This window comes from Rhincodon typus, chromosome 15 (genome assembly GCF_021869965.1).
Source record: "Rhincodon typus isolate 14 chromosome 15, sRhiTyp1.1, whole genome shotgun sequence".
In the NCBI taxonomy this organism is placed as follows: Eukaryota; Metazoa; Chordata; class Chondrichthyes; order Orectolobiformes; family Rhincodontidae; genus Rhincodon; species Rhincodon typus.
The window spans coordinates 44,257,771-44,281,405 of NC_063346.1; the positions used below are offsets into that span (position 1 = coordinate 44,257,771).

At 41.5% G+C, this 23,635-nt stretch overlaps 1 long non-coding RNA gene across 1 annotated transcript in view; it reads left to right on the forward strand.

Annotated features, from left to right (window-relative positions):
• The window catches only part of LOC125484990, a 101,168-nt gene that overhangs the window by 72,636 nt on the left and 4,897 nt on the right, over nt 1–23,635 (forward strand). The window contains exon 4 of the long non-coding RNA XR_007263776.1: nt 21,255–21,343. This is a non-coding gene — a long non-coding RNA (uncharacterized LOC125484990). The remainder of the gene's footprint in view (nt 1–21,254; nt 21,344–23,635) is intronic.

Below are 23,635 nucleotides of genomic sequence, written 5' to 3' on the forward strand. Positions count from 1 at the left end.
GCAAACAGAGGGATAGAAACTGCTTATGGGGCTGTAAGTAGTGGGTCTAAACATGGAGTAAGAATTGATGCAGCTTGGTGGGCCAAAGGGCATGTTCCTGTGCTGTATTGTATTGTATAGATTCTTTTTATTTCTTTCTAGACTTGCTCAACTGGTACACGTCAGTATGGAAGCCTTAAATGGACAAAACGTACAATGCAAATTTCAATACATTACACCAGCCAGATGCGTTATTACAGCATCCCTAGATTTTGTTTAAATTGCCTCCCCAGATTGCAGATAATAACTAACTAACTTTTAAGAAGAGTTTATTAATGTCATTTCTGTCATCGGTATATATTTACAATCTTCCAGCCTTACTTTGATGTGTGTTTTGCATATTGTTTTATGTGTTATGAAATTATACTTTATCTCAGCTTGGTTTCTTTCTATATGGTAGAGCTTGAGGAATATTCATTTCAGTATATCCAGTATATTGGTTGTATAAAATACTCCAGGACTTTCAGATCTTGTTTATGTCTCGAGAGAATTTCTTAGTGATTTTTGTTTTACTGAATTACTTTACATTAAACTGGACTGCCCTGTTATTTGAATCTATTGAGCTGCTGGGAGCATAGCTGTACATTTGGAAGATCACCTTAGACTATGTGTCTCTCCCACTGGGAATGACTTTAGCAATCCATTTTTTTTTCTAAAGACGGAGCTAATTGTTTCTGGACATGGATTACCTGGCACTGTAACTCCAGCAATATTAACGGATATTTATCACATTATGCTCAAGGTTGACAGTATTAATCAAATCTGAACATAAAAAGTAGTATGAGGCAGTTATAACTAGAACTGAAACTTATTTTGTGGTGAAACGTGTCCCTAAATCATAGCAGAAGCATACACAAGACATTACTGCACTCAGCCACATAAGAAAATGATAAAAAGACAAAGCATTTCCAACCTTCTCTTGCTTATACCTGGTAAACTGTTAATAACTGTACCTGGATAAGTTGCTTTTAGCAAGTTGAGGTTAGGCAGACAGGACCTGGTGATCATGTGGACAGGGTTGGGGGTGGGGGGGAGTTATATTCCAGAGGCACCATCTGAGCCAGGGAAGAGTGGGCATTGACCCACAGGGCACCATGAAGTAACCTCTCCAGGAACCCACCAGGAGGCTGCCAGGGTTTACCTCACTATCACACAGGGTTTTCCTGGGTCTTCCTATTACAGACAAGATGCCAGTCTGAGTGGAAGTGTCTTTTAATCAGGCACTCAATTAGCAGTCCAACAGTTGGCAGTGCCCCTTGAGCTTCTAGTAATGTGGCATATCAACAGGAAGAAAGCAGCTTCTTGTTAACTCCTTTCTCCAACATATTCATTTCCTTTCAGTTGTCATGGATTGGTAAAAGTCAGTCTTTTGTTTCATTTATTTCAAATGATTCCATATAATCCACTGAGTCTGGTTGGTGGTGAATCTCCTATTGACGATTGTTTCTCACCATTTGCCTGTATCTCTGTACCATCTTTCCTGCTTGCTTTGGCAGCATTTTGTTTTAAACCAGTCCATTTTCTCTCCTCCACTGAAGGTGCTGACTCACAATAGGCTCCAGTCCCACAGCTTCCAGTAAATCACCCAAGCTATTCTTCTTCACTAGAACATGTTTGACCGTAGAAGGATTGGGGGAGGCTCCAATGATGGCCACATTGCCGATCCTGCAGCAGTTACCAGGTAATCATTAGGACTGATCAAGGCAGATCAGTTTTTCTCCTTTCCATCCTCTGGGCACTGGATGCAGCTGTGATATCCCCATGGATTTCCAAGTTGAATCAGCACAGTCATAACCTCCCAAGAGATTGCACCAGGGATATTCTTGTTTTTTCTCACTATTTGAAGGGAACAAGCTAACTAATCTAATTTCACAGCTTCATTACACTGTAAAGATTGTGAATTAATTTACTACTCAGCACCATCTTCTCAAGGGAAATTAGGAATTGTAGGAATAAAGTGAAAATGGATACTGTACAAATTATCAGAATATTGGACCTGGAACATGGCTCCATCACAATACTGACAATGCCAGTGAAAGTTAATGTTCTGTTCATTCGGGGGGTGTGGGTATCACTGGTCGGGCCAGCATTTATTGCCCATCACTGGGCAATTTCCCTGGAAGGTGGTGAACGACGTTCTTGAACCATTTTGGATCACTTGGTGTAGATACAGCCACCATGCCGTTAGGGAGGAAGTTCCAGGGTTTTGATCAGGCAATAATGAAAGCACAGCTGATACATGTATAAGGTGAGTGGGTTGGAGGCAATCTTGCAGATGGTGTCCCCTGAATCTACTGCTGTTGTCATCCTCAAAATGGTAGTGGTAGGAGATTTGGAAGGAGCTGTATAAATTTCTGCAGCGCATTTTGCAGATGGTACTCACCCAGGCTACAATGCATTGGTTGTGGACAGAGTGAATGTTTGAGGATGTGGTGCTAATCAAGTGGGAATGGATAGAAGATAATTTATGTAGCAACTGAAGATGGTTGGGCCTAGTACTTAGAATCCCTACAGTGCAGGAGCAAGCCATTCAGTCTACACTGACCTTTCACAGACTCTGCTACCCAGACCCATCCCCGCTTAATCTTATTTCCTGTATTTCCCATGAGTAATCTACCTAACCTATGTATCCCTGGGCACTATTGGACAATTTAGCATGGCCAATTCACCTAACTTTCACATCTTTGTACTGTAGGAGATACCCACACAGACACATAGAGAATGTGCAAACTCCAGACAGTCACCCAAGGTTGGGATTGAACCTGGGTCTCTCGTGCTGTGGGGTAGTAGTGCTAACCACTGTGCCACCCTGAAGAGCCTGACATGACCCTGAAGAACGCCTGCAGTGATATACCTGACCTCCTACAGTAATAATCATCTTTGTGTAAACAACAGAGAGTTTTCCCCTGATCCCCATTGTCTCCTGTCTTGTTAGGGCTCCTTAATGCTACACTCAGTGAAAAAATGGCCTTGATGTCAAGGGCTGTCACTCTCACCTCACCTCTGGAATTCAACTCTTTTGTCCATGTTTGAACCATGGCTGTGTGAGGTCAGGTGCTGAGTGGCCCTGTCGGAACCCAAACTGAACATCAGTGAGTAGATTATTGCTGAGCTGGTGCTGCTTGATAGCACTGTTGATAACACCCTCAATCACTTTACTGATGATCAAGGGTAGACTAATGGGGCAGTAATTGATCAGCTTGGATTTGTCCTGTTTTTTTTTATGTACAGGGCGTACCTGGGCAATTTTCCACATTCTCGGATAGATGCCAATGTTGTCATTGTACTGGAACAGCTTGGCTAGGAACATGGCAATTTTTGGAGCACAAGGCTTCAGTACAATTGCCAGTTTGTTGTCAGGGCCCATAGCCTTTGCAGCATCTAGTGCTCTCTGCTGCCTACCTTTGAGGCTCATGGCACATTAACTGAGTCTGTTGTAATGGGATACCAGAAGCCACTATAAATATTTCCATAGTCAGAACTATGTAAACACTTCTAAGCTTTAAATTACACCAATCTCTGTTTCATGTGTTTGTAAAGAGATGGTTTTGCATATTCAATGTTTGAAAGGGAGCCCTATATTCCCAGTTCTAAACAGAATATCTGTTCAACATGAACCATATGCTACAGGAATATCATTTACCTGTTAACTTCAGAATTATACATCTTTTACCTTAAATTTTGGTACGTCAATATAATGCCGTGGAAAGGCAATGTAATTTTTAAATCAAAAAGTGAGGGTGGCATGGTGGCTCAGTGGTTAGCACTGCTGCCTCACAGCATCAGGGGTGTGGATTTGATTCTACTCTCAGGTGACTGTCTGTGTGGAGTTTGCACATTCTCCCTGTGTTTGTGCTGGTTTCCTCCCACAGTCCAAAGGTGTGTAGTTTGGGTGGATTGGCCATGCTAAATTGCCCATAGTGTTCAGGGCTGTGTAGATTATCAGGGGAATAGGGCTGGGTGGGATGATCTGACAGTTGGGTTGAGGGGCCTGTCCCCACAGTGTAGGAAGTCTAATGTTTCTCCAGTGTCTATTATGGTCTAAGGGGGTTCCACAGCCAATGCCTTTTAAAGTCTGGTCACCTCCATAATAGAACATAGCAAATTCTCTTACACTTTAGAACATTCTAATTTGCACACAGCAAACCCTGCAAGCAACGGTAAGCTACTTGACTAGATGATTTGTTTATTTCTAATCAGAGATAGTAGGAACTGCAGATGCTGGAAATATTTTCTGATGAAGGGTCTAGGCCCGAAACGTCAGCCTTCCTGCTCCTATGATGCTGCTTGGCCTGCTGTGTTCATCCAGCTCTACACCTTGTTTATTTCTAATGTTGGCTGAGGGATAACTGAACCTAACACAAGGGAGAACTTTTTCAAACAGTGCCATTTACAACTTTTTGAGAAGGCAGAGAGTGCCTCTCTTGGTCTCTCAGTGTCCCTGTGTAGCACTGAAGTGTCAACCTGAGATTGTGTTCAAAATCTCAGGAGTGAAGCTTGAATCCACAACTTTCTGACTCAACGCCAAGAACAGTACCACTGAGTGGTGGCTGACATTTTAAAGTCCTTTCAAAAGACATGTGCTGGAAGGAGCAGAAGCAATGTGCTGTTGAATGCATTCCCAAGAAGTTGCAAAATCAACAGCAAGTCTTTTACTTGAATTTTCACGAGCTTGATACAGGTAACCTTGAAGAGCTGTATTTTAGAAAAATGTTAAGATTCTTTAAAGAGCAGTGGGAAATAAAGAATTAGCTTAGTGTTCCAAAATGCATTAGCCAAAATTGCAATGAGTAAGAACAGACAAATAATTAATGTAATTGTCTGACATTTATCTCTCAGTTGGCTTGACAGAGGCTAAACCCATTTAAGTTATTTGAAAACATGTGTGTGGATTTATTAATTCAACTAAATTTATCATTACACAAGATTTATTGTGTCATGCACAATAAGGTCCTCCCTGACACACCCAAAGACCAGTTAAACAAACCCACTCAATTGCACTTGTAAGAAAAAATAGGATTTAACCCTTAAGGTTAAAATAAAAGCTTTGCCTGTGCTCCTTAGAGTGCAGAAAGTCTGATAAACTCAATATAAAGATTTAAGTGTTGCTATTGTTTTCATGGCTCAATACCACTAAAATAAAATCAGATTCGCTTTATTTCAGATAAGAGATTTGGGAAACGGACAAATGGGAAAGGTATCTCAAAAATTCTCTCGAATTTCAGTTGTCTCCATGTGGTTTTCATGTGGGAATAACCATTTTATTGTCACAGAGTAGTTGAAGGGAAATGAAAAGTTGACAGACATGGTTTCCACACAGCATGATGCTGACTGAAAAGTACAGATAGAGGTGATGGTCTAGTGGTATTATGTTGGACTATTAATCCAGTAATCCAGGTAATGATCTGGGGTCTCAGTTTCAAATCCCACCATGGTAGATAAATTCAATTAAAGAAAAGCTGGAAGTAAGGGTCAAATGATAAACAAATTGTCAGGAGTAGGCTGTCGAGCCTGCTCTGCCATTCAATAAGATCATGGCTGATCTTTTTGCAGACTCAGCTCCACTTACCTGCCCATTCACCATAACCCCTAATTCCTTTGCTGTTCAAAAACCTATCTATCTTTGCTTTAAAATCGTTCAATGAGGTAGCCTCAACTGCTTCCCTGGGCAGGGAATACCACAGATTCACAACACTTTGGGTGAAGATGTTCTTCCCCAAGTTAGTCCTAAATCTGCTCCCTCTATGCTAAAGCTTATCTGGTTTTACTGCCTTCCTTGAGGGAAGGAAACTGCCCTCCTTACCTGGGCTATATGTGACTCCAGACCCACATAAATGTGATCGACTCTTAACTGCCCTCTGGGGTAGGGGTGAGCAATAAATGCTGGGCTAGCCAGTGATCCCCACATCCTGTGGATGAATAATAAAAGTCTTGTTATGTTTGGTGTAAGTGGAGAGGTGAAATCAGTGACATTGAGGTGATTATAAAGGCACTAAGTACAAAGAGTTCCCTTTTATCTTGTGTTTTCAGTTCTGTTTTCCCTCTGCTAAAGTGAACGACTTTAAAATCCTGAGCTGACAAGTACAGAAACATAGGGCTGCACCTTCCCATATTTTGGCCAAGTCTCAGTTTTGGGAATTTCAAGGAGGGTTATCTCTCCATGAGCGCTGGTAACTTTCCTCTCTCAATTGTCCACTGCTCACCTCATTACTTCCATGACATCACTCTAGTGCAGTCTTGCAATCAGCAGGAGGCGCTAGTGTTTGCTGGTGCCAGAATGGTCCAGTGTCCATGTCCTTCAGTGTGTTGCTGTTTATTAACACAACTGAGAGATGTCAATCGAATTGAATTGAATTAGCTTTATTGTCACACGTACTCAAATGAGTACAGTGAAAAATTTATATGTCACCGCTTACAGTGCCATCTGAGGTACAAAGGTGCTTAGATACAATCCTTATTTACAAAACAGAGAAATGTAGAAAAAAGGTGGTTACAATACAGGTATACACAGTATGACCATAGGTCAGAAAAAACAAGAAGCAAAGTTTAAAAGTCAAACATCATCAGTCTCTCTCCATGAGTTCTCCACAATAGACCAATGCAGGGTGCTTCCACCCTGGCTGCCACCGCACTCCACACTGGGCTGCTAACCTGCTTTCGCACCCAGCCGCTGCCACCACACTCTGCACTGGGCCGCTGGTCACTGGTATCCCTACTCCCGCTGCTGGCATCCCTGCTTTGCCAACATGGACCTGGGCATTCTGATGGTCTGGGTGGTGGAGATGAGGGCGGTCTTCTTGCCCAAGGGTTATCCAAGGAAGCCATGGCAACAAACCCTGCCAGACTGGTCTGAAGTTGCGTCCTGTCGAATCTGTGCAACACCCATGATCCAGAGGCTGGTACGGCGATGCCACAAGAAGGTTAATGACCTCCTGCACTTAGCAAGGTTAAGTGCCACCATCTTTTCTCTGCTACCTCAAACACACTCCAACTCTGCAACTGCACCTATTTCCACCAAGACACATGGTTGACCACTCTCACCACTACATGCAGTACCTTCCCTCAATAGCCCTCACCCACCCCTACCCTCCCAATTTATGAAATCTTCCTACCCTCTGTGCTTGCACCTTACTCACTCAGGACACCTCACCCACTTTTGTAAGACCTCCACCAACTCTAATAGTTGTGCCAGCTACTTGCATCTCACTCAATGCCATCCTTTTGTCTCTGCTGGAAGAAACAGCCCAGATTTGGGCACAGAGTGCAACGATGGGCAGTGGGGTGGCTGACCCAAAGGAGGTGGAGATCCTTGAATTAAGGACAATGCAATAAGCTTCATTGCGTGGTGTTGCACTGCTCCCCGTTACCATGCTAATGTAACTGTGAATGTACTCTTCACATGTTTCCACCCCGACTGCAGAACTCATTCCCTGTCTTGTCTTATGCAGGCACCTGTGGATGCCACGTAGCCCCCTTAATTGTACAGAGGACCACTGCCTTTAGATGTTGAGACATGGCCATCTGGTGGAAGCACATGTATTGTCCTTTCCATGTAAGTTGCTTGTGAATACTGCAGATGTGACTTTGAGGTAGTATGGTGCTGCACGCTGACATGTTGGCCCCGTTGACTGATCAACACTGGCAAAGATGACCAGTTGCCAAGCTTCCACTTTGTGCTGCAAGACAAGGCGCAGATGCTGTGAATGTCTAAGCAAGCACAAAGTGAGTGAGCACCGAGCGCAAGCTGAGATGAGCACCTGTCCTTGTGTGCAAAGTGACCTAGCAGTCGAATTGCGATGTAAGGTGGCAGCAAGCTCCAAAATGCAATGGCAAATTGCTGAACTGTAATGAGTTAGTCCAAGATGCACCAGGATGATGTAGTGAGTCTGGTGCTTTGCCAATATTGACTTACATGATGGAGAGTGCATCCATGGAGTATGCCCTATGCTGTTGGGCCAACATGGAGGCTCGGAGTTCCAGAGTTGAAGCCTTCAGATAACTGCACTGACTTTCAAGTTAGGAATTGTCTGGTTTCTCTCAAGTACCTTGAATAATAGCAACCTGCTTTAAATGAGGTGAGATTGGGTGGTAACGAGATGTAAATGCACATAAATAGGGCCCTTACCACTGAATAGTGAGATTTTCATCCCGCCTTTGAACCATTAAGGAGAAAATTGGAGTCTTTTCTCTCAGCGAAGAATCTCATTTCTCCCATTCTCAAATATTTTCCTAACTTCTCTGCTATTGCCCAAATCATACAGACACTGGTAAATTCAATACATAATTTCAACAAGCTCCTGTCCTCTGCTATAGGATTAGAGAATCCCTCACTGGATCCCTAGTGAAATATGGCACATTGTAAGCTGAAATGGTGGGGTTGTGAGGGAGAATCTCAGTGAATATTAAATGAGAATGACATTGGACTTGGTGGGACGGCTACCCAAAATTCATCATCCGGACATGTACATGACACGTAGCCAGATGGGAGAGGTACTGTTCAAGCACTTTTCAGCATCATTCAGAGCTTTCAGAATGAAAATGTATAAAGAATATTAGAATTAAAAAAAACACTTTAAAAACTAAATGTGCTAAAATGCAGCTGGTAGCATTAAACACTTTAACAACTAATTGGGCTCAGTGGTTAGCACCGCTGCCTCACAGCACCAGGGACCCGGGTTCAATTCCACCCTCAGGCAACTGTCTGTATGGAGTTTGCACATTGTCCCCGTGTCTGTGTGGGTTTCCTCCGGGTGCTCCGGTTTCCTCCCACAGTCCAAAGATGTGCAGGCTAGGTGGATTGGCCATGCTAAATTGCTCATAGTGTCCAGGGATGTTTGGCTTAGGTGTGTTAGACATGGGGAAATGCAGGGGTAGGGGAATGGATCAGGGTGGGATGCTCTTCGGAGGGGCAGTGTGGACTTATTGGGCTGAATGGCCTGTTCTCACATTGTAGGGGTTCAATGAACTAATTTGCAGTACATTATCCAAGGTATGTCATTTCCTGCATTACCTCCAGCTGTAAGGATAGAGTCTTCCACTGTAGCAAACCTGTTTGACATTGTAACTAAAGTAACCCTACGACCATGGCTCATGCTATCCTTAGTTGCATTAAAATGTTCCAAGTGCAGCGTTCTTCAATTCTTCAGATGCACAGGATTCCGTCTAGTCACCAGAGTAAATATTAGGTTAATAATGTAGAGCCTATGCTTATTTTTCTAGCAGCTGCCATCCATCAAAGCCTTCCATAGATTATGATTCTAGTCAAACTGGTCAGATATTTCCTAATCAGCAGCTTGCTTGGAAAAGTTTGTTCTGTCAGCAAAACACATTTAGCTGCACCTGAAAAACAGTGGGTGTATTTCCAAGAAACATTTGACTTGGTTAAATACAAGAACAGCCAAAAGCCTCTGAACACGTGAATGTTCAAATATTGGAGGATTTCCACATCCTATAATTGCAGATAATAAGAAGCTGAAATCTAAATAAATCCACATTTGTTTTAAAACTAATTTTCAAATATGGATTGGCTTTAGTATATTAGACCCATTTTTGTATTGTTTCATTCAGAGTGTATTTTTGATTAGCGTGTAGCTTACATTTAAACACCTTACTCTATTATCTAAGCAATAAAAATGGCTTAAAACAGTGGCAAAAAATGGCAGACCACTGCAAGCTTTGAAGTGACAAAATTCCTCAATTCAATTTGACCTCTTTCATCCCCTAAAAAGGCTGATACCCAGGTTTTCAAAACTTTTCTTTCATTTTCACTTTATGGACATGGTTGCAGAAAAGCAACACCGTAGCTACACTTTTGTATCGCTGATTTTTCAGTTTTTATGGCACCATCCTCAAACCACTGGAAAACAATGTGATAAACTTACTGGGCCTTCCACAGTAAGGGTACACTCGGACTGGCTCCTGCATTTCGTAGTGCACTTAGGTAGCTGATGGATAGCAGATCCCCAAGCCTACAAAATAGAAGTGGGTGCCCGAGGTTCTTTGAGCTCCAGGATTCAGAGCCTTTACATTTGAATCTGTCATTTATGGTGGTCAAATCACATGAGTAGTGAAAGAACTTCCCAAAGTTAAATCTGTTGTCCTGGCATTTTCCTGCCATTATGGTTCTTTTTTCACGATGCCATCCACACTGCTTTCTTTATTTTGGAACTGTGGATTGTATTAATTGGGGGGATGATATTTAACTCTCTTTTACCATAAATAGCAATAACAGATAGATTACGAAATGGTATCTAAAAAGTGAATGTCACTTCACATAGAAAGAAATAAAGGGACATTGATGTTCTGTGGTTGACATTGAAACTGTGAACTATGAAATGAAGAGACATGTAAGGGTCCCAGGAGAATCTACACTGAACCTATCCAACCAATTCCAAGCATCAAACTAAACAAATCGAATGTTGATCTGTGTAAATTAAATACTAGAAACAAGCCAACAAGATATCTGACTCAAAATGTACATAAGGTTTTGATAAAACCTTGAGTCCTACATTCAGTTCTGGTGACAAAGATACAATGTACAAAATCAGAGACAATCTGAGTTAAGGGTAAGTCAAGAGAAGATCCATACTGTGCAATATAAAGAACGATCAAAGAAGCATGTACTTTTCACATCTGTATAAGGAGCAATCCAAGAGTTGGTCTTAAATGGAATATGGAAAAAACAAATCCAGAAAATTACTTCAAAATAAACTGCAAGAATACAGCAAAGGAATGCAGGCTTTAGCCAGAGAAAGACAAACTCAGGACTGACAGTGTGAAGTTCTCCAAATAAAAATGGTCACAAACATAGAATGGCCTTCCTCAATACTACTGGAGGTTACGTCTGATAAATGCCATTTTGCACCTAAAGCACTTCACTTTGTTACACACTGCTTATATAAGTCAGAACTCCATAGGAAGCATTCCTGCTATGAGAGTGTTAATTCCATGCCAGGGACCCCACATTGAATTGGGAGTAAGATGTTTTGCTCAATCATTTGCAGAGCGGAAGATAATCAGCAAAGTATAGATATCATGTAGATCAGATCCTTCTCAAATTTCCTCATGTTTTGTCATTTCTGTCCTACTCCTCTTCAATCCTCTTTTCCCCTTCAAAAAAGGAATGAAAAGGAAAATGCATTTGGGTCCCTCCTGATACTCAGAATGTCTAAAAGGGGTGACAGAGAACTATCCTGTTCATCTCATGGGACCCCAGCATGGCAGTGATAAAGCCATCACTATTCTTGAGCAGACAAAGTAAAATCCTGCACAAACTCTTCTGTATTTCTAGCAATGACTGCCACCAATCACACCTCTGAGTCAGAAGGTGATGAATTCAAGCCTCTTTGCAAAGACTTGAGCACAGGATCGAGGCTGACAGTTTAGTGCAGTGCTGAGGGAATGCTGCGGTGTTGCAAGTGCCATCTTCAGGCAAAAGAAATAAATACATGTTCAATTATTTAATGAATGTATCGAAATGAAGTTTGTTGTTTGAAGTAGATCTTTGGGCCTGCAATTCTGGGGTGTCGAGTGAGGTATAGAACAGGCTAAATGTGAATTCATTGTATTTTCAGATATTGGGGAACAAGGCAAGTCCACCAAAAGTGACTCTGACATCGAAGGTGTACATTGTGGGTGTGTCTGGGGAATGTTCCTGCACCAAGCCTGAACCTAAGCCTGTTTCACCTTCCTGAAGCATTTTTTTAGCCAGAGGCAGGCTAATAAATCTCAAGTGGCGATCAACACTTTAGGGGAGGCTGTGGCCTTGTGGTACTTTCAATAGACTAGTAATCCAGAAACCCAAGTATGTCCTTGTGACCTGGATTTGAATTCCCACTGTAGAAGATAGAGTAATTTGAATTCAGATTTTAATAAACAAAACCTGGCATTTAAAGCATAATGATGATCATGACACCATTGTTGATTGACAGAAAAAAAAGTCCTGGTTCACTAATGTCCTTTAGGGAAGGAAACTGGCGTCTTTACCTGCTCTGGCCTACATGTGACTCCAGAGCCACAGCAATGTGGTTGACACTTAGCTGCCCACTGTATTGGCATAACAAGCCACTCAAGTTGTATCCAAGGACAACTAGGGATGGCCACTAAATGCTGGCCAAGCCAGCAATGCCCACATTGCATGAGTGAATTTAATAAAAGCTTTGGTGTGTTGTCCTTTCAAGAACAAAAGACAGATAAGTTTGTTAAGACTAACCTTCCATTATTCCAGACAGCTATCAGGGTGGGTAATTCTGATCCACCTGTACATTTATCTGGTGTCCCACCCTGCTCTTCTAGGAGAACACCATCCCCAAGCTTTCAGACAGGATCAGTGACCTTCTGTGCCCACAGACAGGAGTCCTACACTACTGCGGGATCAATGGTAGAGCAAGTCCTTGGACTTCAGAGGCTTTGTAATTAAATAAATCATCCAGATGTGAAATTAAGTATGAACAAAGTCAACACTTTAATCAGAAATATACATACTGAACAGGTTGATAAATGTACAATAATACACGTAACCACCCAAAAGCAAGGAAAGCAAACTGAGAGTCAAATTCACAACCATCCTGCTATTGACACCGAGCAAAATGAATGCATGAATGCTATCTGATTTCATAGCTTGTGTGTTACTCGAAAAGGTCTTGTAAATGTAATTATTAAAAAAAACTATTGAAAGGGCAAGTACCAGTAACATCATTGGCAATGTGTGTACCTGAATCAATCAGGGCAAGTCTATACCTGCCTGAGTGCAGGCTTGTCCGTCAAGTTCTATTCAATTGGGGTGTGTGCACTCCTTCAAGCAGTTTTTTTGAAAGGTTAATTTTATGAGGCCTTTTGGTTGAGATGATTGCAGCTGTCGGTTCTAAATCTACTGGCTACACATCTTCGACACACACCATGTGTGCTGTTTGTGAAATCAATAACAAACTGCTGCTACCTTTTTTTGAATTGAAATCACACTGTTTAGTGCTCGTAAAAAAGTAATGGATTTTTGACTATGTCTGTATGGAATTGTATTTACTTTTTAAATAAAAGTACTAACTTGTTTATCTCATCAGGCTAGAGAATCTTATGATAACACAGAGATACTTGCTATTAAAATTGTATGGAGCAACTTGCAATCTTTGGTTTACAACTGCCTTTATCTGTTCTTATACTGCTTTCTCTACTTGTTTCTCTCTCACTGATGAAATGTGTAATGTATGTTTCCTGACTTACTAAGGTACAGGCCCTGGTATTTTCATCCTGATATCTCCACAAGTGATATTTAGTGCCCGACAATCATAGGATGAGGATTCAGATTCGATAACTCAAAGCTTCAATATGGAAAATCTTGTCAACTGCATACTATTGCACAGAAGAGATGTATGCCTACTAAATTCAGAATTTGGCAGGTAGTTTGTAATTGGATAGAGCAGATTTATTCCATTGGTGTTTGTGAAGAGTGCTGATTAAGTTAGCGGTGAGTTAGGTGTCTCCTTCACTTGTCTGATGATGCCATTTCCAATGGATGGAATCACTTTAATATAATTAATGAGCTCCCAGTGCAAATAGTGCAGTCAGTTCATCAAAAGGGACAGCAAGAAAACATGTTGGACTCTCTTTTAAGCTTAAAGGCTGTCTGCACTTCTCAGTGGCTGCTTACTGGCAGAGTGGGAATTACAGCATTCATCTTTAGCCACTGGTGAAGTTCCAGAAGACTGGAGGGTGGCTAATGTTGTTCCATTGTTGAAGAAAGGTAGCAAAGACAAGCCAGGGAACTACGGGCTAATGAGCCTGACATCAGTAAGAGGCAAGTTTTGGAGAGGATAATGAGGAACAGGATCAACCAACATTTGGATAGTCAAGAACAAAAACAAAGTTGCTGGAAAAGCTCAGCAGGTCTGGCAGCATCTGTGGAGGAAAGAACAGAGTTAACGTTTCGGGTCCGGTGATCCTCAGAACTCAGAAGGTCTGATTAGGGATAGTCAGCATGGATTTGTGCATGGAAAGTCATGTCTGACAAATCTTTTAGAGTTTTTCAAAGAGGTAACCAAGAGGGTAAATGAGGGTAGGGCAGTGGATGTTGCCTGGATGGGATTTAGTAAGGCCTTTGGCAAAGTCTCGCAAGGCAGGCTAGTCATGAAGGTTAGGTCGCATGGGATCCAGGGACAGCTAGCTAATTGGATTCATACTTGGCTCGATGGTAGGAAGCAGAGGGTGATGGTTGAAGGTTGTTTCTCCAGCTGGAGGCCTGTGACTAGTGGTGTTCCACAGGGGTCGGTGCTGGGACCTTTGTTATTTGTTATTTACGTAACTGATCTGGATGTGAATGTACAAAGCATGATTAGTAAGTTTGCAGATGATACAGAATTAGGAGGTATTGTTGATAGCGAGGAAGATTATCAAAAATTACAGAGGGATATTGATCAGATACGGAAGTGGGCTGAGGATTGGCAAATGCAATTCAATACAGATAAGTGTGAGATATTACACTTTGGAAAGTCAAACCAAGGTAGGATTTATACAGTAAATGGTAAAGTCCTGAGGAGTAAAAACACAGTTGCTGGAAAAGCTCAGCAGGTCCTCAGAGGAAGGGTCATCGGACCTGAAACTTTAACTCTGTTTTCTCTTCCACAGATGCTGCCAGACCTGCTGAGCTTTTCCAGCAAATTTGTTTTTGTTCCTGATTTACAGCATCCGCAGTTCTTTTGGTTTTTATTAAGTCCTGAGGAGTGTTGTGCAACAGAGGGACCTAGGAGTACAAGTACACAGTTCGTTGAAAGCGGCATCACAGGTGGACAGGTTGATGGGGAAAGCATTTAGCATGCTGGCCTCCATCGGTCGAGGCAGTGAGTATAAGAATTGGGACGTTACGTTACAGTTGTATAAGTCATTGGTGAGGCCACACATGGAGTATTGTGTACAGTTTTGGTCACCCTGTTACAGGAAAGATGTAATTAAACTGGAAAGTATGCAAAGAAGATTTACAAGGAAGTTGCCAGGACTAGTAGGGAGAGTTATAGGGAGAAGTTGGCCAGGATAGAACTTTATTCCTTGTAACATAAAAGAATGAGGGGTGACCTTATTGAGGTGTACAAAATCATGCAGGGCATAGATTAGATGAATGCATATAGTCTTTTTCCTAGAGATGTGGATTAAAAACTAGAAGGAATAGGTTTAAAGTGAGAGGGGAAAGATTTAACAAGGACCTGAGGGGCAACTTCTCCATGCAGAGAGTGGTGCGTATATGGGATGGGCTGCCAGAGAAAGTGGTTGAGGCAGGTACAATAGCAACATTTAAAAAACATTTGGATAGGTACATGGATCAGAAGGGTTTAGAGGGATATGGACCAAATGCAGACAATTGAAACTAGCTGAGTGGGCACCATGGTCAGCATGCACCAATTTGGCCCAAAGGACTCTAATGCTAAATAACTCCATGACATGTTTCAGGAGAGTGGATCAAGAACCACCTTGATGTACATTACGGGAGCAGGCACAAAGGAAATATAAAGGAGCCTATAGGCTGAAACAGTTAACATCAATAAGACTGTTGTCTTGGTAGAAGTTTGTAATTCAGAAAAATCCCAGACCTGTGCATGAATCACAGAGAGTGGGTATGCAGGTGCAGCATATAATAAGAAAGGGAAATTGAGTCATAGAATCCCTACAGTGTAGAAACCGGCCCTTTGGCCCAACAAGTCCACACTGATCCTCAGATCATCCCCCTATAACCCACCTAATCTACACATCCCTGAACACTATGGGCAATTTAACATGACCAATCCACCTAACCTGCACATCGTTGGACTGTGGGAGGAAACTCACACGGACACATGGAGAATGTGCAAACTCCACACAGATAGTTGCCCCAGGTGGGATTGAACCCAGGTCCCTGGTGCTGTGAGGCAGCAGTGCTAACCACTGAACCACCATGCCATTATTTCAAATCCTGGTATTTTATTGCAAAAGGACTGTATTATAAAAGTAAGGAAGTGTTGTTATAATTATATAAGGCGTTGGTGAGACCACACCTGGCGTACTGTGTCCAGTTTTGGTCTCCTTACTTGAGAAAGGATGTGGTAGCAGTAGATGCAGTTCAGAGGAGGTTCACCAGATTGATTCCAGGGATGGAAGGGTTGTCATTACAAGGAGCGGTTGAATAGCTTGGGCTTGTACTCGTTGGAGTTTAGAAGAATGAGGTGGGATCTGATCGTGGTATATAAAACGCTAAAGGGGATTGATAAGATGGACGTTGAACAGATGTTCCCCTTCTGGGATAGTCTGGACCAAGAGGTCATAGACATAGAGTGAGGGGAGGCAGGTTCAAAACTGCGATGAGGAGAAACTACTTCTCTCAGAGGGTTGTGAATCTGTTGAACTCACTGCCTGAGAATGAAATGGAGGCAGAATCAATCATCAGTTTCAAGAAAGGAGTAGATATATTTCTGATATAAAGCAAGATAAAGGGCTATGGGGAGCAGGCAGGAAAGTGGAGTTGAGACCAGGATAAGATCAGCCACGATCATGTTAAATGGTGGAGCGGGTTCAAAGGGCTGATTTGACTTCTCCTGCTCCTAATTCCTATGTTCATATGTTCTTTGATCCTGCTGCTAAAAATGGGGCACATTTGTGTAAAAAAATGGTTTTATCAAGCTGTCAGCAATCACCCGATGCCATCTTGAACTGTTGACCGACTGTTACTGATATCCCCTGCAGCAGCAGGAGATGACCAGAGGAATAGACACTCAGGGCTGCACTGACATTGACTGAAACAGGCAAGCTGTGGAAATTGGTTATGGGTACTGTAAAAGGAGTCACACAACTCCATGACCGTGTCCCTAGAGAAAAGCAACTTCCTTCTGTATAACTTGCTGATAAGTGCGGGTAAGGTTTCCCAGGCTAAGGATCCTTTGAAAATGACTTGCGATGGCTGCCTTGTGGCTTGTAGCATCAGAACATAAGGAGTAGGCCATTCAGCCCACTCTGCCATTCAATGAGTCCTAATTTTTAAAATCAATACCACTTTTCTGCACTACCCCTTCATGTTGAGTGAACACCTCTTTTACCTCAGTCATAGAGTCATAGAGTCTTACAGCATAGAAACAGACTCCTTGGCCCAACTCATCCATGCTGACCAAGTTTCCCAAACTAAACTAGTCCCATTTGCTTGTGTTTATCCCATATTCCTCTAAGCCTTTCCTGTTCATGTACCTGTGCAAAAGTCTTTTAAATGTTGTAACTGTATCTGTATCTACCACTTCCTCTGGCAGTTCATTCCACTTATGAACCACCTTCTGTCTGAAAAGAGTTGCCTCTCAGGTCCTTATTAAGTCTTTCTCCTCTCAGCTTAAAAATATGCGCCCTAGTTTTGAACTCCCCTAACCCTGGAGAAAAGACCTTGGCTATTCACCTTACCTGTTCCTTTCATGACATTATAAACCTCTATAAGGTCACCCAATAACCTCCTACACTCCAGTGAAAAACAGTCCCAGCCTACCCAGCCTCTCCTTATAATTCAAACCTTCCAGTCCCGGCAACATCGTTGTGAATCTTTTCTGAAACCTCTCAACTTTTTTAACATCCTTCCTGTAACAAGAACTCTACACAGTACTCCAAAAATGGCCTCACCAATATCCTGTACAACCTCAACATGACATCCTAACTCCGATACTCAATGGTCTGACCAATGAAGGCAAGCATGCTAAATGCCTTCTCAACCACCCTGTATACCTGTGGCACAACTTTCAAAGATAAATGTACCCTAACCCCCTAGGTCTCTGTTTAATAACACTATCTAGGGTCCTATCATTAACTGCACAAGTCCTGCCCTTGTTCATTTTACCAAAATGCAATACCGTTACATTTACCCAAATTAAACACTATCTGCTACTCCTTAGCCCATTTGCCCAATTGATCAAGGTCCCCTTGTAATCTCAGATAACCTAACAGGATGTCAAATTTGATTTCCCCTTCATAAATCCTGACTTTGCCAAATCCTAGCATTACTTTCTAAGTGTCATGTGATTGCATTATTTATTATAGATTTACGGATTTTCACTACTACTGATGTTAGGTCTGTAGGTCCTCATTTACCCTGTCCCTCTTTTCTTAAAGGACAGGGTTATATTTGCCTTTGTTCAATCTGCCAGCACCATTGCAGAGTCTGTAGAATTTTGAAATATGGTCACTAATGCATCCATTATCTTTGCAGCTACCTCTTTCAGCATTCTAGAATGTAGTTCATTAGGGTCCGTGGTATTTATCTACTTTAAATCTCATTCATTTTTCTCATTACTTCTCACTAATAATTTTCTGCATTTCATCATTTATACAGGTCCTTAGATTTTCTGTTCTTTCTAGTATGTTTTTAGTACTTTCCTCCATAAAGGGTGGTGTCTTATGCGGGCCTGAGAGACATGGGCTAAGTAAGATTAGCGGCAGAATCAGAGAAGTCCTGTGAAGCCTCCCCAACATCTTCTCCCAAAATGATATTTTAATTCTATTTTTACCATTGCCATTGAAAGGTTTGTTCTTTGATACAATATCACTTTAAAGATCTTATAACTAGTTAGTTAGTTTATTTATTTAATTGCTTTACAAAGCAGAATTGAGAGGATTGGCTTATGAGGAGAGATTGCGTAGACTGGGACTATACTCATTGGACTTTGGAAGATGGCCGGGTGGGGGGATCATATGGGTACATAGAACATTATGAAGGGAATAGATACGATAGAAGCAGGGAGGTTGTTTCCACTGATGGGTGAAACTAGAACCAGGGGGCATAGCCTTAAAATAAAGGGAAGCAGATTTAGTTGAAGAGGAACTTCTTCACCCAAAGGCTTGTGAATCTGTGGAATTCTCTGCCCATTGAAGCAGTTGAGGCTACCTCGCTGAATGTTTTTATGGCAAAGATAGAGAGATTTTTAAACAGGAAAAGAATTAAGGGTTATGGTGAGCAGGCGGGTAAGTGGAGCTGAGTCCATGAATAGATCAGCCATGATCTTATTGAATGGTGGAGAAGGCTTGATGGGCCAGATGTCCTACTCCTGCTCCTAGTTCATATGATCTTATAAAGAGCGATGCGAGGAGACGGTGCCAAAGTGATAACGTCATTGAAACATAAATCCAGAACCACAGTCTAATCAGAGATAGTAGGAACTGCAGATGCTGGAGAATCCGAGACAACAAGGTGCAGGGCTGGATGAACACAGCAGGCCAAGCAGCAACTCTGCTCCTATGATGCTGCTTGACCACAGTCTAATGTCTGGAGACTGGGTTTGAATCCCATGATGGCAGCTGGTGTAATCTGAAATGAATGAAATCTGGAGTGAAAAGCCAGTTTAATGGTCATTGTTGAATGTTGGAAAAACCCAACTGGTTCACTAAGAGATAGTAAGAACTGCCGATACTGGAGTCAGAGATAAAACAGTGAGGTGCTGGAGGATGACAGCAAGCAAGGCAGCATCAGAGGAACAGGAAAGTTGACATTTCGGGTTGGGACTCTACTTCAGAAAAAATTTTCTGAAGAAGGGTCCCGACCCAAAACGTCAGCTTTCCTGTACCTCTGATGCTGCCTGATCTGGGTTCACCAATATTCTTTATATAGAGAGCCATCTTCTTTGCCCTTGTCAAGTATCTGGACATGCCATGGTGTTCCGTTCTAACACTGGCAGTGGCTGAGCTCCCAGTGGAAGGCTCTTTATGAAAGATTCCAGCCCTTTTTATTGGGGATTTAGCTGGAGGACTTTGCACGCAGCAGTCCCATGCTACATTGGGCTAAGGAGTTCACAAAGAATATGTGTGGTTGAAGCTTCCCCTTTATTAGTTTAAAAGGCTGCTCCTAAACCTTTGGTTGTGCTTCAGCCTTGTGTTCTGATCTTCTGTCGCTCAAAGTAGAAGCATGGGTAGACTGGAACAGCTTCTTGATATCCTGCTTCTGAGCCAGACCAACGTGGTCATTAACAGGCCCATGTACATGGCAAGACTCATTAGATCTGACTGGATGCATCTCTTCTGTGTTTGCCTTCACCTGGGTGTCCACAAATACACTTGAGGCCTACTGTAACTGGTGAGTATCAAAGGGGCTGGAACACATTATAACCATCACTGCCTGGCCCCCTCCTCAAAAAGCAACACTAATATAAATTTGTTATTAGCTTCCTTTTTTTTAACAGTGTCCCATTAAGGGATAGTAATTAGTTTATTTGTGCAGTTGATTTAATCAAAATAATATAAAAAGACTTGTGGGACACTGAGTGTTCATTAGGGATGAGGTAGACCTTCATGATATTACATTCTGTAAATAAACCTAATATTAAGTAAAAGGTTGGTGTCTGGTTTCCTACTTCATCTGACTTCAGAATTAATTAACTCTTATCTACCAACAGTCAACAACACTGAAAATACTAAGAAAAAGAGAAAAAAAATCAACTAAGCATAATATTCAGTGTTCATTAATGACACTCTACAGAAGGTGAATTCTGTTATTTCTTAGTGTCTACTTCCATTTTTTGAAAAAAGTCCCAAACTTATTTTAAGAGACTGAAGCAGGTGCCAGACAAATAAGGTTAAATGTCATTATAACCAGAAAGGTGATATTATTTAATGTTAAAATGTTTTATTATTTTGCGATCTTTTAGAAACTATGCCAGGTTATCAATATCCAAACACCGCCAAGACCAGTTTGGATGCTTATAAATGACTGCCATGTATGGGTCCAGGATTACGGTAAAATGCTGTTTCAAACAAAAAAAAAGCCTTGTCAAGTTGAAACTTGACAAATCCTCAGTTTTCATTTAGCTCCCTACCTCAGGCAAGTAATGTTGGCACTAACTGTACATTGTATATCCTTCAATTATGTACCCACACCCATTTCTAACCTGAGGGAAAATTTCATCATCTCTAGCCATGCACTCAGATTACTTTAATAAATTTGTGCTTCCTCACTGACTCTCAAAGGAAGCTTATTTGGGATTCTAAGTATTTTCTATATTTTTCTAAGGAATTTCCAAGTTTCAAACTGTTCAACTCCTCAGGATAAAAACATTAATTTTATATCTATACAGAAATATAGCAATTATAATGGCATACCATAAAAATCTAGATCCTTTTGCTCCACATGTTCATCCACGCATGAAATGTGTTAACAGATGTTTCTGTTGTTTGGTGTTGCATGGCATGGTAATATTGTTTCAATTAGATAACCATCAAAACTTTATTTTTATTTTCAGATATTATACCAGGGAAGAAATCACATCTTTGAATAATTTATTCACAATGCAGGAGTGGCGAGTCCCAGTTAGGAGAGTGGAGGAAATAGGTGGGTTCTTGTTTACGTTCAATCAAACTTCACAAAGCTCATACCTGTCGAACAAGCGCAAAGGCAGAGGTTCTCCCAGTATGACTTTCAGCATCCTTTTTCATGATTCACTTGTAGTCCCACCTTCCTATGCCTGACCTCAGATCAAATTTGACGGATTTCTTTTTCCCCCAGAGAGAAAGGAGGCTGGATTATTGAATTAATTCAATGCTGAATTAGTTTTTTGATAGACAAGGGAGTGAAGGGTTATGGGGCAAACAGGAAAACCAAGTTAAGACCACAACCAGATCAGTTGTTGCATTTATTAAATGGCAGAGGAGGCTGAAAAGAACAAATGGCCTACTCCTGTACCCCGTGTCCCTCAGCGCCTGTTTCCCCACTTTCAAATGATTTCCTCATGGAGGGTAAGACTAAATTATTCAAGAGGCATCCTCTCCTGGACAGCAGAAAATTTACTTCCAATATTTCAGATTGTCCTTGCCACCGTTTCCATCACTTTCCTTGACTATTGTCTCAATGCTGTTCTCAAATTTGGCATCCTATTCAATCCTGAGCTGAGCTTTGATTATACATACTCTCCATCACAATGATCAAATTACTTTCCTTTCCTTGTGTCTCCACCCGACCTCTCTCCACCTCCTGCTGAAGCTCTCTCCTATGCATTGCTGATCTCCCAACATGGACTATTCCAATATTATCCTGCCCTACACCCTTTGCAGACTCAAAACATGCTGCTAATTAACACTTAATTTTTTAAAAAAATCATTCATTGGGTGTTGGGGGTCACTGACAAATCCTATATTAAATACCCATCCCTCATCTCCCTTTGTCGATGACCTTCTTGACCATTGATAGGCATGTTGAGTCAGTTAAGATGTAAAAGATTGCTATAGATTAAGAGTCACAAATTTATGACAAATCAAGTAAGGACAGCAGATTTCCTTATCTAAATGTTATTAATGAACCAGGTACAGTTTTATGACAATATAATAATTACATGGTCACCACTACTTATATTATCTTTTTAACAAGATGTATTTAGCTGAAACTAGATTCATCAGTTATGGAAAAAAGGGGGCTGTTGGGTAATGTTGCACAGTTAGTGCGTCAGCATACCTTTAAGAGAAATGCAGATGATTTCATAGCACGTGACCTGAGGGCTGAAACATCTGATACTCCATCCTACCTCAGGAATCACTTAAAATGTGGTACCCTACTAGAAGTATGCTGCCTTGTGTAACCTATTAATTTAGTGTCAGACACTTATATGTCTGTGAATGCAATGTTTGGACATAACAGTTAGGTGTAATAAATGTCTTTTGGATTCTTCATAACCACAGTATCTATGCCCAGTTTATTTATGTTATAAAGGATACCATAAACATTAACATATCAGGCAAGCCACCCTGCTGGAGGCAAACTTACACCACATTCCACTCTCCATGAATCAGAGGTTATTAAAAATTTCTTCCTATATAATATGCAACCAATCCCATTACCCCTGTGCTTCTTGACCTACATTAGCTCCGGGTAAGGAACATCTTGTTTTCAAATCCCTATATGGCCTTATTCCTCCCTATCTTGGTAATCTCTTCCAGTTCCTCAACCCTATGATATATCACACTCTTTCAATTCAGGCCTTTTTAAAATCCTCGATTTTAATTGGTTCAGCATGAGTGGCCAAGCCTTTAGTCACTAAGGCTTTAACGTTTGGAGCTCCTTCCTTAAACTTTCCCATCCATCTACCACATTTTCCTCTTTGAAGACTTTCTTTAAAACCCTCAATCATACTGAGGATTACCTTTGTAAGATTCATATGCTACCAGTCCCATTTATTTGTCACCCTGCAGTTTTTATAACTAATATTGACTCCTGGTTCCCACAAGGTCTTCCCAGATCTTCACCCCCATTTTTTATGTGTTCTTGGCTCCCCACCTTCTCATTGAAGTAAGCTTATGTCCCTTAGAGATATTCTTAAACTGACCTTTTGTGTAGCCCACTATCTTTATCCCATCATTGGGTCTCAAGCCTGCAGCTGTTCTGGTCCTAACAGGTGAAATTTCCTCTAAGTCCGCTACCCTCTTCTCTATCTGCTAATTTCAGCAAATGTTTTGTCAGCTGCCCGAACACCTCTTTATTTGGCAGAGGATCCACTTTTCTCCTGCTTATATGGCATTGCAAAACACCTTAGGATGTTTTTCTATCTTAGAGGAACCACATTAATACAAATTGCTATTGTTCCGGTTCTGCAAAGAGCAATTTGATTTACCCATAATGATTCATGCCAGCTCA